The sequence below is a fragment of the Ovis canadensis genome, chromosome 5 (genome assembly GCF_042477335.2).
Source record: "Ovis canadensis isolate MfBH-ARS-UI-01 breed Bighorn chromosome 5, ARS-UI_OviCan_v2, whole genome shotgun sequence".
NCBI lineage: Eukaryota > Metazoa > Chordata > Mammalia > Artiodactyla > Bovidae > Ovis > Ovis canadensis.
In genome coordinates, this window is record NC_091249.1 from 114,411,801 (window position 1) to 114,424,458 (window position 12,658).

Sequence of the window (12,658 nt, forward strand, 5' to 3'; positions counted from 1 at the left end):
TTAAATATTTTTGTTTCATGAAATACGTTTGAGATTTTTTTTATTTTTCTTTTTCCTTTTAAAAGTCTTTTAAAAATTGCATCACATTTTCCTTTGTCCTTCCTTTTTTCTTTTTTTAAAATTAGCTGCTGCCATTTCTTCAAATGACCCTTCTTAGTTTCTTTCTTTTTTCAAATCTGGCAGTGACTGTGTGAAGCTTACCCATCTAGACAGTTCTTGGCACATAGCTAGCACTTCATAAATATTAGTTACACAGAACCCTTGAGTTTATTTCACTATTTGTGCTTCAGCATGCTACATGTTTTTCTGTTTAATCAATTAATAATTCACCTACTTTTTAACATCCTTTTTGTATAGAGATATGTTAGTATACTTTTGAGTACTCATTAAAAATTTTCCTTGGTTCTTTCTTATGTAAAATTCTTGTCTTTGTTAAAAGTCTTGAACAGTTATTTTACTGCCTCCTGTCACCCTGGTGGTCAGCTAATTTATCCGGGGATGCAGAGAGCAAATTAAGAGTGATGGTGCTTGAAACGGATTCTTTTGTTATATCCTGTCTAAAAGTTAAAAGAGTGATTGGCCATGTATGATCTGCTGTGTTAGGTGACACCAGTATTGGAATATAATATAATTAAAATGCATTATACTAAAATGTCCTGCATTAAACGAGATGGAAAGATTGAAGGAAGGAGAAGAGACGTAAGAAGCTGGAATAATGCTCATCCTAAATAATGAAATATTTGGCCTTCCCTGATGGTCCCGTGGCTAAGACTCCATGCTCCCAGTGCAGGGGGCCTAGGTTCGATCCCTAGTAAGGAAATTATTCATAGATCCCACATGCTGTAACTTAAGAGTTCTCTTGCCCCAACCAGCTGAGACCTGGCATAGTCAAATAAATAAATGTTTTTAAAACATGAAGTATTAAGTTTGTTAAGAAGTGTAAGATAAGGGAGGGCTGATCATTTTCTGCATTGCTTGTGATGTCCCTTCCGTTCTATACTATCCCAATGCCGTTGACATAGTTGACGAATCGCGGCTTCGCTTGTTTGAATTCATTTTGGGCCATTCTGATTTAATGTTGATTATTTTGGGCATTCTTTTTCTCCTCAGTCCCCTAAACTCTTACAAGTTCATTCTCAGTGTTGCTTACTTCCAAATTCGAAAGGCAGACTGGCCCTAGAGAGTGAGGGTGAGAACAGAAACGGAAGCAGTGGTCTGCTGTGCTGTGCTTAGTTGCTCAGTCATGTCTGACTTTTTGCGACCCTATGGACTCCTACCAGGCTCCTCTGTCCAGGGGATTCTCCAGGCAAGAGTATGGGAATGGGTTGCCATGCCCTCCTCCAGGGGATCTTCCCAATCCAGGGATTGAACCCAGGTCTCCCACATTGCTGGCAGATTCTTTACCATCTGAGCCACAAGGGAAGTCCAGCCTATCCCTTCTCCAGGGGATCTTCCTGACCCAGGAATTGAACTGGGTTCTCCTGCACTGCATGCAGGTTTTTTTGTTTGTTTGTTTGTTTTTTTTTTTTTTTTTCACCTGCTGAGCTACCAGGGAAGCCCAAAACAGTGGCATAGGGTATGAGGAATTGGGATGTGGCAGATAAAACTGAGGTGGGCAGGGTGGACCGTGGTTTGGTCCTGGAAGGCAGTGCCTGACTTCCCATTCTCCAGCAGGTAAAGGTAGGCTGGATCCATTTCCTTAGGCAGGCAAGAATGAGGAGGATTGAGGCTCAGTAACTTATGTGATTATAACCCTGTCTCCCAGGAGAGCTAACTCCAAGCTGGCCAAAAGGTTTAGTGGTTTAATTTGTACTGGTTTTGATAATTAGGGGTATCTAACCTAAGAGTGTTGATAGAGCACAAATAGACAATGGTAGTAGTGGTGTCTCGGAGAAGACAATGGCACCCCCCTCCAGTGCTCTTGCCTGGACAGTCCCATGGACGGAGGAGCCTGGTGGGCTGCAGTCCATGGGGTCGCTAAGAGTTGGACACGGCTGAGCGACTTCACTTTCACTTTTCACTTTCATGGATTGGAGAAGGAAAAGGCAACCCACTCCAATGTTCTTGCCTGGAGAATCCCAGGGATGGGGGAGCCTGGTGGGCTGCCATCTATGGGGTCGCACAGAGCCAGCCACGACTGAAGCGACTTAGCAGCAGCAGCAGCAGTAGCAGTGTCTAAAGTCATGGGAATAAAGGGATGGGATTAGAAAACTTCATAAAGAAAAAAAAAAACATGTTGCCAGTGTTCTTTGTACAGTATCATTTCAAATTCTTGATTCTTTATAGTATAGTTTGATGGGAGGCCAGATTAGGTTCTAAGCCTCAAGATTAATGAATTCCCAAATGGATATTAACACCAAGTTCTTTCAAATGAAGAGAAACAGAGCATCACTTACATTTTTAAAGAATCCTGGACTATTAAAATCTAAATGCCAAAGTTAGATTACAAAGCTGCAACATATTATAAATGTTTACATTAAATTCGTTAGACTCCTGTTAACATAGTTACAAAGTATGGTGCCTGAATATGTAATGGAATTTGAGGGTAACACTAGAAATCCAAATTTATGGTTTCCCCCTAGCCAATTGCTTGCTCTTTTCCCACTGCCAATCTTACAAAATTTCTGAATAATGAATATTTAAAATTTTCCAAATAGATGTGATAGAAGTTATTTTTATAGAATTGTATAATATTTAGAACCAAACATTCTCAAAAGTTATCTCTTTGAAATAGAAAAATTGAGGAAGAGAAGAATTGAATGAAGGTTAGAGTCACAGAGAAGACAGAAAATATTTTTAAAAAGCTACTCAGAATTCCTAGATCCTCCGCATTTAAAAATTTTATCACCAAAGCGGAGAATTTTAACAGTATCACAGTTTGTTATAGGCACGAATAAAATAACAATGTTTGCTTAGCAATGCTGAGTTGAAATAGAGTCACAAATTGCTATAAAGTCCTACTACACTGGAAGGAAGAAAAGTTAGAAGAGAATTAAAATAATTTTTTAAAACAAAGTAGGGATGAATGGTATATTACACCCCCAATATTAAAAAGTACTAATCTGAGGTTAAAATACTTTTTCTCCTTAATAGGTTTCATTTTGAGTATCTGATTGTCATGTTGACCTTGGGTGGGAAGTAATTAGACACGCAAGACTGAGAAACGGATTGGTTCAGCCTTCTTGCATCTGTGACTTGCTTCCTGGAAGGAACACTGGAGCAGATGTCAAGCTACAGTCAGGGTGAGCAATTAAAGTCAAGTAATCTTAGGGCACCCTGGACTAAGATTTATAGAGTTTGGATCCTCTCTTTCCCATGGGCCTGTTTTCCAAAAAAATGGGTATGAAGGATGAAATGGAAACTAACCTAGAAGGAATCTCTGAACTCTGGTAGTCCTGAGATTAAGTTTACTATAAACCCTAAGATCCCATGCTTACTCGCTTTTAATGGACCTGTCCTCACATTTAATTTGTAAAGCAGTTTCTGGCCTTGTGATAACACAGCCGCAAGAAGGGACTGACTGTATCTCGGATAGACTCTGACCATGCAAAAGATATCAGTTCCACCTCCTTCTCTCTTAAGGAGGAATGAGCTTTCATTATTCTCTCTCTTTTGTGTGTGTTTCTAGTTTACTAAGCCTTAAGTTAATTTTACTTAACAGTTATTTTATTGTGGTTAGGAGCACTGGAAACATTTAAAATGACATTTGGTTTGTTAAAACCCCACAAAGCTAGCAGATGGTTGAGGGAAGCAGCACTCAGGATGCCACTTGATCCTTAATTCAAGACCATACTGGATGCTGCATCTGGAAGAAGAGCTGTGCCAAGAACATTGCTGTTGAATGAGAGACTGTTATTCATAAATATTTAGGAAAAATCAGAAGCAAGTGTTCATGAGCATAGTTCATTTCAGTTCAGTTCAGTTCAGTTCAGTTGCTCAGTCGTGTCCAGCTCTTTGCGACCCCATGGACTGCAGCATGCCAGGCCTCCCTATCCATCACCAACTCCCAGAGTCCACCCAAACTCATGTCCATCAAGTCAGTGATGCCATCCAACCATCTCATCCTCTGTCATCCCCTTCTCCTCCTGCCTTCAATCTTTCCCAGCATCAGGGTCTTTTCTAATGAGTGAGTTCTTTGAGTCAGGTGGCCAAAGTATTGGAGCTTCAGCTTCAGCATCAGTCCTTCCAATGAATATTCAAGACTGATTTCCTTTTCGATGGACAGGTTGGATCTCCTTGCAGTCCAAGGGACACTCAAGAGTCTTCTCCAGCACCACAGTTAAAAAGCATCAATTCTTTGGCGCTCAGCTTTCTTTATAATCCAACTCTCACATCCATACATGACTACTGGAAAAACCATAGCTTTTACTAGATGAGCCTTTGTTGGCAAAGTGATGTCTCTGCTTTTTAATATGCTGTCTAGGTTGGTCTAGCTTAGTATATGAAATGAAAGAAATATCCCATTGGAGGAGGATTTTGCAAACACTTCCAAATCTGTAGTATTTGGCTCTGATGGTAAAAAAAAAAAAAAAAATCTGCCTGCAATGCAGGAGACTTGGGTTCAATCCCTGGATTGGGCAGATCCCCTGGAGAAGGGCATGGCAACCCACTCCAATATTCTTCACTGGAGAATTCCATGGACAGAGGAGCCTGGGGTGTACAGTCCATGGGGTCTCAAAAGAGTCAGACACAACGACTGAGCGACTAAGCATAGCACAGTATTTATTCATGTAACATTTTAATAAACCTTTGGAGACTAGGCTTTTATAATGTAAATTTTATAGCTCTGTGGCTTTATTTTATTCATTCGGTGTACGAATGGAAGTTTTCATTTGTAATAGTCCCTGAAATAGTCATTATGTGTTTAAACCCCTCACACCAAAAGTAGAATCTCCAAGTTTTTGTCTTTAAATATTTCCCCAGTGCTTACAATATTAAAAGGCTTAGTATAATTGATTGGTAGCATGTATAACTGTGATAGCTGGCATCTGGTGACTTTTCCTGTTATTCTTTTTGTTCTTTTATTCTAACCACTCCATTTGTGAAAATTTTTATGCTTCCTGCTTAATACTTGCTAAGAATTATTTTTTTCCCCCAGTGAGGTAAAGAAAGAGGCTTCAAAGCAGTGTTAAATACAGGTGACAGCGTTTTCTAATTAGTTTTATGAGCACAGAAATAAATCACTTAAAAATTCATGAGCTCCTTTGACCTCATTTTTTTCATCGTAAGGAATGTAAACTTTCTGGAGTAAGGATTCTCTCTAGACATTTTTGTGTTTTAACCCATGTAGTTAGCATATTGTTGCAAGATCTAAAGACCCATGTCTAGATGCCAAATTAGACTTCAGGAGACCCTGAAGGATACTGAATGGTCAGGAAATAGGAAGTCATCCACTCCTGAGGTCGGTCTCCAGTTTGAGGACTGGCCTGTGAGGATGTTCTAATATGGAAAAGACTTGCAACTGGAGAGGAAATGCCTTTTTACTGAGCATCAGTGCTCAGTGGCAGACCTGCCGACTCCTGGCCTGTAATGTGTCAGCCTTGTGTGGAAATGACCAGGAAAAAAAAGAACCTTAATTTAAGCTATTTTCATATATGTGCATTGATTGGCTTATAGTTTTATTCTCCTCATCAAACATTTCCTTTCAGAACTCCTTAGAAGAAATTTTGGGTAGTGGATCTCCCTAGACGTGAGTGGTTTTGGATTCTCTAATAAAGTCATCATTCCTTCAGGATTTCAAGTTTTAGATCTATGCTTGCAGTGGGAAAGTAAATGTTACCCAAATCAAATAAACAGTGGAAAATTCTGAAAGATATGGGAATACCAGATCACCTGACCTGCCTCTTGAGAAACCTGTATGCAGGTCAGGAAGCAATAGTTAGAACTGGAATGGAACAACAGACTGGTTCCAAATAGGAAAAGGAAAAGGAGTACATCAAGGCTGTATATTGTCACCCTGCTTATTTAACTAATATGCAGAGTATATTATGAGAAACACTGGGCTGGATGAAGCACAAGCTGGAATCAAGATTGCTGGGGGAAATATCAATAACCTCAGATATGCAGATGACACCACCCTTATGGCAGAAAGTGAAGAGGAGCTAAAAAGCCTCTTGATGAAAGTGAAAGAGGAGAGTGAAAAAGTTGGCTTAAAACTCAACATTCAGAAAACGAAGATCATGGCATCTGGTCCCATCACTTCATGGCAAATAGATGGGGAAACAGTGGAAACAGTGGCTGACTATTTTTCTGGACTCCAAAATCACTGCAGATGGTGACTGCAGCCATGAAATTAAAAGACACTTACTCCTTGGAAGGAAAGTTATGACCAACCTAGACAGCATATTAAAAAGCAGAGATATTACTTTGTCAATAGAGGTCCGTCTAGTCAGGGCTATGGTTTTTCCTGTGGGCATGTATGGATGCGAGAGTTGAACTATAAAGAAAGCTGAGTGCCAAAGAATTGATGCTTTTGAACTGTGGTGTTGGAGAAGACTCTTGAGAGTCCCTTGGACTACAAGGAGATCCAGCCAGTCCATCCTAAAGGAGATCAGTCCTGGGTGTTCATTGGAAGGACTGATGTTGAAGCTGAGACTCCAACACTTTGGCCACCTCACGAGAAGAGCTGACTCATTTGAAGAGACCCTGATGCTGGGAAAGATTGGAGGCAGGAGGAGAAGGGGAGGACAGAGGATGAGATGGTTGGATGGCACCGCCGAATCAATGGACATGAGTTTGGGTGGACCCTGGGAGTTGGTGATGGACAGGGAGGCCTGGGGTGCTGCAGTTCATAGGGTCGCAAAGAATTGGACATGACTGAGCGACTGAACTGAACTGAACAAATCAAACAGATTATCAGTAGTTCAAGACAACAGGCTCAGAAGAGAATCAATAGCAAGCAGTCTTCCTAAGAACCTGACCATTTACTGTTTGCTTATGTATAAGATAACCTATCAAATACCAGATTTTAATGTTAGCATTCTGTACTGGAAAGACCATTTAATGTGGATTTATATGGCACTGGCCTGGAGTTCAAGCTCCAGGAGAACAGACTGTGTGAACCTGTCAAGTTGTGGAACCTCTTTCAGTTTCAATTTCACCACCAGTAATCAGAGTACATATGAGAATAACTCTATTTTCTAGTATTGAAGTATTATAAGACATATATGAGCTAATTTATAAGAGTTATTTGTGCATTGTAAAACCTGGGTTTGAATGCTGACTCTATCACTTTCTGGCTTGTATTTTTGGATAAATTACCTAATCTGTAAAATTTTATTTTCCAAAATTTAAAATGAGGATAAGTACACAATGTTTGCAGATTGATTGTTGTAGAGGAGCAGCTCAAAAGATGTTAGTTGCGGTTACCTTTTTTTTTTTTTTAACTAACTCTCTGTGACTATATTTAGTATAGTCTAGGGATTATGGCCGGAGAAGGCAATGGCACCCCACACCAGTACTCTTGCCTGGAAAATCCCATGGACGGAGGAGCCTGGTAGGCTGCAGTCCATGGGGTCACTAAGAGTTGGACACGACTGAGCGACTTCACTTTCACTTTTCACTTTCATGCATTGGAGGAGATGGCAACCCACTCCAGTGTTCTTGCCTGGAGAATCCCAGGGACGGGGGAGCCTGGTGAGCTGTCGTCTCTGGGCTCGCACAGAGTCGGACACAACTGAAGCGACTTAGCAGCAGCAGCAGCATCAGGGGTCATAGCATCTGGTCCCATCACTTCATGGGAAATAGATGGGGAAGCAGTGTCAGACTTTATTTTTTGGGGGCTCCGAAATCACTGAAGAGGTGATTGCAGCCATGAAATTAAAAGACGCTTACTCCTTGAAAGGAACGTTATGACCAATCTAGATAGCATATTCAAAAGCAGAGTCATTACTTTGCCAACAAAGGTCCATCCAGTCAAAGCTATGGTTTTTCCAGTGATCATGTATAGATGTGAAAGTTGGACTGTGAAGAAAGCTGAACGCCGAAGAATTGATGCTTTTGAACTGTGGTGTTGGAGAAGACTCTTGAGAGTCCTTTGGACTGCAAGGAGATCCAACCAGTCCATTCTAAAGATCAGTCCTGGAATTTCTTTGGAAGGACTGATGCTCAAGCTGAAACTCCAATACTTTGGCCACCTCATGCGATGAGTTGATTCATTGGAAAAGACTCTGATGCTGGGAGGGATTGGAGGCAGGAGGAGAAGGGGACAACTGAGGATGAGATGGCTAGATGGCATCACCGACTCAATGGACATGAGTTGGAGTGAACTCTGGGAGCTGGTGATGGACAGGGAGGCCTGGCATGCTGTGATTCACGGGGTCACAAAGAGTCAGACAGGACTGAGCACCTGAACTGAACTGAACTGAGGGATTTAAAATAATGACAGAATTTTGTTTAAAGTTATTCTAAGTCTATCCCAACAGATGTTTATTTTTACTTGAAAACCTGGTACTCTGCTTACTTTCCCGTAAATTTCCCATAACTCTTAAACGGTATGTAGAATGAGAAATTTGCTTCCTAAACAAATAATGTCCCCTCAATATGTAGTGTTTTAAGTTTCTGATATAAAAGACTAAGAAGGAATGGGTGTCTAGGATACTCTCAGGTTTGGGGGTTGTTGTTTTTTAATTTTGAGAGGAAAAAAACCTTTGAGGGCCCTGTGGGTTGCTCATGCTCTCTCTAGAGAACGTATTTGAGATGCAGCAGCGATTACTTTACCTCTTAGAATCCATTTGAAGAGTCAGCCTCAAACCTTTTTCCTGAGGTAATGGGGTTCGCACTCTGTTGGGACTTTAATCCTTGAGGATACAAATTTGTTTCTAAATGTTCTAGCTAGTAATCCTATGCTCCTGAACAAGTTTTACCTTGTAACTGACACTCTTGGAATGGAAAACACAGACCTTGGACCTCTTTCTGTCGTCCTGATTAGAAACTCCAAAGGCTTCAGCCGGAAGTATTCCGTCTTGAAAAACTTCAGCTGCTCCTCGTCTTTTTTCTTTGATGTTGGTGTCATTGAGGGAATGTGATGGTACCTGAATTTAAGAGGACAGTAATGATGCTTTCCTACCCCAGTCAACAGTACATGAAAAATTCTCCTTTTAATGTCCTTAATTTTTTCCCTACTTTTAAAAGAAAAATATGCTGAGATATTTTCAGTTTAAATATATCCCTTGATAATTAAAAATGTTCTGAGGCAATTTGTTCGGTTGGAATTCATTACAAAAGGCGTGAAAGTCAAGAACCAGTCTGTTCTTTTCTTTTCTGTCCTCTTTCAACAAGCCAGCTGTTAATCCCTGGAATGGTGATATAGGTAGGTTGAAACGTTATGAGCCTTAGAAAATAAAAACATAAAATATTAGTAAACATGTTTTCAGACACCTTCCTGATTATATTCTATTACTCTCATTCTCTTATTTTAAATTATATCCTAATATCAATAATGAACATTTTGAATAAATATTACTAATTTTAGAAAACGTCTGTAAATTTGAAACATCCCGAGTCTGTTTTTATGAAGCATACTTTTCTGTAGCTAGGATTCAATGGAATGTAAAATATAAATTACATATCTTTTGAAGGTCAGTATGAGTTTAATATAAGAACTGCTCAGACTACACTGAATAATTTAGAAAAAGTCTCAATTTTTTTTTCTAAAATGTTCTATTTATCACCCTTTTTTCTTGGATGTATTTTACTGACTCTGTGTTTACCTTGTCTTGATGATGTCTGGTCATAACTTTGAATGTCGGTTGTGTCTGTGCTGTGGCAACCAGGGAGTGCAACCTGGGGAACACTGATTTCAGCACTGGAGCTCTGATTTACTATCCACTCTCTGACTGTCTAGGGTAAGTTAATACTTAGCCTTTCTGAGCCTCAGTTTTCTCATCTGAGAAGTGGGGCTAGAAATACCCTCTTACATGAGATTGAATCGTGTCTAATGATGTCTGGCATATGGAAAGCTCTCAGTAAGTTCAGTCCCCTAGTTCATAGTGGATGAAAATAAAAATGCATATGGTTGGGTTTGGACTTCAGCTGTGACCTCAGTTGTTGACTGTTGTTCATTTCTTTGTTTGCTTTTTAAAAATAAGTGAATGAAGCTATGTAATTTCCAAAGTAGATATGGCTTTCACCCTAGGCTTGAAATATGTATGAGTAAATCAACTGCATTTACAAATAATAAACTCATACCTCATAGAGTTATTTTAGAGATTCCAAGATATATAACAGTTCAGAGACCAAAGCACATGCTATGTTTTTTTCTAACAGAAAGATGAGATCTTTCTGAAAGCACATGCTATGTTTTTTCTAACAGAAAAATGAGATCTTTGTGATAGAGCCTGGGTACTCCAAGCCTGGCTAAAAGTCATGTGTGCAAAGCATTTTCCAGGTATGCCAATTTCGGTTGATCTTTATGTATTTCATTAGAAAAAACTAAGCTTTAAATGATTACTATTAATAATCAAATTAGCTGGACTTAGAAAATATATTTGAGAATATATTCATATAAACAGCTGCCCCTTTTGGATCTTTACTATGTATTCTTTAAAGAGCAAAAAATTAGCAGTTAGGAGTTTTTAGCTTTTAGAAAATTGTACTTGTGAGAAATAATTTTGAATATACCGTATCTTTTATTCAAATGTAGACAGATTGTTCATGTGTATTTTACCTTTAGAAATCTCAGAATCCAGAGAAGAGTAATTAGTCCTTCTTTCTGGGCTCTGGCATTGGACCAGCTCAATATTCTGCAATATGTATAAGTTTCTTTTTATATACCTAGCAATATATATAAATTTTTTCAGTCTATTCGGCCAATATTTCTGTGTATAATCAGAGCTTATATCTAGCTGGCATGCACTGGTATGACTGTCATAGTTGTGCGGCTGGCTTTCCTTCTGATTGATCAGTACCTATGTAGTAGCTGTTGTACAATTGTTTTGAGTATTACCCCTGCCCAGAACTATTTATACCTACATCCCTGTTTTCTCATGTAAGACTAATATCATCTTGTTATGCATTCTTTCTTCGTGTTTTACTCCAGGAAGGTTGGAGTCACCAGAGTGAGATGGTTTTTAGCTTTTGGCTAGATCTTTCTGTTGAAGAGCTGCAGCATCTGCTGGCTTGTGGCTTAATTTGTCACTGTACTGAACTTCAGGACTTTATATAGGGTGTGGCATGCCAGCTCTGAAATGTGTTATTAGGCCCCCTTTGTCATGGTTTATTGATTTTTTTCAGAGTATTTTTAGATACAGACTCATAACTACTCATATGTCCTTCTCCATGACTTGCCTATTACCGGAAATTCCTCTGATGAGAAGACACGTTGGAAAGTCCATCATTACGCTTGAGTGGCAGAGGTCTTTGTAGGGGATTTGCTAATGCTAGAAATCAGGTTCACGTCATAAGGAGCATTTAGATCATCTTAGGTCTCATCCTAACTGGTCATTTGACACCATCAAATGCCAAGGTTGCCAAGATTGTGGCCCAGTCTACTGCCCCTGTTACGTTGTCTATTTTACTGAATGATATTCTCTTTCTGTTAATTAAGAATATTGTAGCCCATGGCAACTTAAGTATTTTTGCTTTGAAAAAGATGGAGGCTGAGGCTAAAAGAGTCTCACAGATTTAATAGGAACAGTGCTTTTAACAGGGCTTCCAGGTGGGCTAGTGGTAAAGCACCCATCTGCCAATGCAGGAGACGTAAGAGACACAGGTTCAATCTCTGGGTCAGGAAGATCCTGTGGAGGAGGACATGGCAACCCACTCCAGTATTCTTGCCTGGAGAATCTCATGGACAGAGGAGCCTGACGAACTCTTCTCTGTGACCAACTATAGTCCATGGGGTCGCAAAGAGCCAGACATGACTGAGCTACTGAACTGAACTGAGCTGATAGTCCATAGGCTGGCAGAGAGTGGCACACAACTGAAGTGACTTAGCAGGCGGGCAGGTGCTTTTAATAGATATTAGATCTCTCAGCTCAGTTCAGTTCAGTTCAGTCTCTCAGTCGTGTCCGACTCTTTGCAACTCCATGAATCGCAGCACGCCAGGCCTCCCTGTCCATCACCATCTCCCAGGGTTGACTCAGACATGATGCCATCCAGCCATCTCATGCTGGGTTGTCCCCTTCTCCTCCTGCCCCCAATCCCTCCCAGCATCAGAGTCTTTTCCAGTGAGTCAACTCTTCGCATGAGGTGGCCAAAGTACTGGAGTTTCAGCTTTAGCATCATTACTTCCAAAGAAATCCCAGGGTTGATCTCCTTCAGAATGGACTGGTTGGATCTCCTTGCAGTCCAAAGGACTCTCAAGAGTCTTCTCCAACACCACAGTTCAAAAGCATCAATTCTTCGGCACTCAGCCTTCTTCACAGTCCAACTCTCACATCCATACATAACCACAGGAAAAACCATAGTCCAAAAACTAGATGGACCTTAGTCGGCAAAGTAATGTCTCTGCTTTGAATATTCTATCTAGGTTGGTCATAACTTTCCTTCCAAGGAGTAAGCGTCTTTTAATTTCATGGCTGCAGTCACCATCTGCAGTGATTTTGGAGCCCAAAAGAATAAAGTCTGACACTGTTTCCACTGTTTCCCCATCTATTTCCCATGAAGTGATGGGACCACATGCCATGATCTTCCTTTTCTGAATGTTGAGCTTTAAGCC

The 12,658-nt window shown here is 40.2% G+C and overlaps 1 protein-coding gene across 46 annotated transcripts in view; it reads left to right on the plus strand.

Annotated features, from left to right (window-relative positions):
- PAM (peptidylglycine alpha-amidating monooxygenase) overlaps positions 1–12,658 on the plus strand; it is a 323,041-nt gene that overhangs the window by 81,430 nt on the left and 228,953 nt on the right. For 3 of the 46 annotated variants that reach the window (XM_069590205.1, XM_069590217.1, XM_069590224.1), the window contains one exon: positions 3,094–3,242. The exons of the other annotated variants lie outside the window; for them this stretch is intronic. The gene's annotated coding sequence lies outside the window, so the exon portion shown is untranslated. The remainder of the gene's footprint in view (positions 1–3,093; positions 3,243–12,658) is intronic. 46 annotated transcript variants of the gene reach the window in all.